General features: G+C 32.2%; 1 protein-coding gene across 9 annotated transcripts in view; it reads right to left on the minus strand.

Annotated features, from left to right (window-relative positions):
• The window catches only part of LOC125031428, a 154,924-nt gene that overhangs the window by 32,072 nt on the left and 120,352 nt on the right, over positions 1-2,500 (minus strand). The window lies entirely within an intron of this gene.

Below are 2,500 nucleotides of genomic sequence, written 5' to 3' on the forward strand. Positions count from 1 at the left end.
TGTGTGTGTGTGTGTGTGTGTGTGTGTGTGTGTGTGTGTGTGTGTGTGTGTGTGTGTGTGTGTGTGTGTGTGTGTGTGTGAGTGTGTGTGTGTGTGTGTGTGTGTGTGTGAGTGTGTGTGTGTGTGTGTGTGTGTGTGTGTGTGTGTGTGTGTGTGTGTGTGTGTGTGTGTGTGTGTGTGTGTGTGTGTGTGTGAGTGTGTGTGTGTGTGTGTGTGTGTGTGTGTGTGTGTGTGAGTGTGTGTGTGTGTGTGTGTGAGTGTGTGTGTGTGAGTGTGTGTGTGTGTGTGTGTGTGTGTGTGTGTGTGTGTGTGTGTGTGTGTGTGTGTGTGTGTGTGTGTGTGTGTGTGTGTGTGTGAGTGTGTGTGTGAGTGTGAGTGTGAGTGTGAGTGTGAGTGTGAGTGTGAGTGTGAGTGTGAGCGTGTGTGCGCGTGCGTGTGTGCGTGCGTGTGTGTGTGCCTGCTTGTGTCCGTGGGTGTGTGCCTGTGTCCGTGCGTGTGCGTATGCGCGCGTGTCTATGTACGTCTCAAGCAAATAAACTGAGAATATATTATTGTAATTACACAAATCCTTTCTTTTCTGTTTCAAGTAACACGTCATTTCGAGCCTTTGTTAAAAATAAACTAGAACAATTAAACAAAACATAAAATTCCAAATGTTTGTCATTGAAATGACTCTTAAAAATTAATTTCTGATAATAATAGTGATAATGATAATGATAATAATGATAATAAAAAAGAACAGCAATAACAATGATAAAAATAATAACAATAATAATAATAATAATAATAATAATAATAATAATAATGATAATGATAACAATAACAACAATGATAATGATAACAATGATAATAATAATAATAATATTGATAATAATAATGATGATAATAATGATGATAATGATAATGATAACAATGATAATAATAATAATAAAACAAATAAATGAATAATAATGATAATGATAATATCAACAATGATAATAATAACGAAAATGATGATAATAATAACAGTAAAAATAATAACAATTATAACAATAATTATGATAGTAATAATTATTATCATTATCATTATTATCAATATAATAGTATAATTATCATAACCATTATTGTTATCATTCCCCGAAAATATGCAAATAAAAATAAATCCGGCAACCCCTTCCAACTCAATAAAAAAATAAAATAAAAATAAAATAATAATAATAATAAATGAATAAACAAACACTAAACTTCCTTACATAATGGAGGAAAAAATACAACGAAAAAAAAAAAAATACGAACGAAAAAAAGTTTTTAAAAAAAATAAGAAAATAAAATACAAACGAAGACCCAAACAAAAGACAAAATCTAAAACAAAAAAACAAAAAAAAAAAACCTCATTCCAAACTAAACAAAAACAAAAAAGCAAACAACGCAAAAGAGGGAACGATTCGCTTCGTGACTCGTGTACGTTGCAATGTTGCAGCCGACTAAAGGGAAGGGGAGCATCCTGCACACTCTCGTCCTGCACTCTCTCGTCCTGCACCGAGTCAGCGCAAATCCCCTTTCTGGGCTGCAGAGAACGGGGGGCTGTCTGGGCTGGATTGGATCCGGTTTAATTAATCGTGATGGTTGTTACGAATTAGTCTTCATGGCCATTCTTAGTGTTAAAGTGGTAATTAATAAGAAGAGTAATAAAGATCATGATATTATAATTAACGTTTTTATTATCATTTCTTTCTGATCATCTTTGTTTCTTTATCATTATTATTATTATCATCATCATCATTCACATTATAATTATCCCGATCATTATCATCATCATCATCATCCTCATTATTATTTTTATTTCACCATTATGATGATTACATGACCATTTTATCATCGATAATCGTCTTTTCATTAACACTACTATTTTCATCATCAATATAATCCTCATAACTACGATCATTATCATAGCATCATCAATATGTAATTATAATTATATTAACAAATAACGCAAATATCTCAAAACTCTAGGATTATATCAATGTTGATGACTTCCTTTCCTGAGGTGAATTTTCCCAGTTTAATTAATTATTTTGGGGGGAATAGTCACAATATTTTCCAAGATAAGATAAGGTAAAAAAAAAAAAAAAAAAAAAAAAAAAAAAAAATCTCGAGGGAATACATTTTCCTCACACAACAGAATATCCCATGATGGAAAATACGAAGATAGAAACGGGACATTTCAAGAAAACATAAATGAAAAGGGAACAGAAAAAAAGTAAAAAATAATATAAACATTAATTGCTGTATACTGTTCGTAATGTGAATCACTCTGTCTTTCCTTTTAAGAAAGTTTAAAATGAGCTTTGTGAGAGTGCAGTTATTAAGCATTCAAGATACAGCAACTACATTTTATAATCAGATAAGCGAAAATATATGTATCTGAAATGGTCGTTCCCTTAGCGAAGTCGGACTACTTAAGCGAAGGATGCATTGACGTAATATCCCGTACTAGATATAACGTACAGCGACGCACAAT

Source organism: Penaeus chinensis, chromosome 13 (assembly GCF_019202785.1).
Source record: "Penaeus chinensis breed Huanghai No. 1 chromosome 13, ASM1920278v2, whole genome shotgun sequence".
Taxonomy (NCBI): Eukaryota; Metazoa; Arthropoda; class Malacostraca; order Decapoda; family Penaeidae; genus Penaeus; species Penaeus chinensis.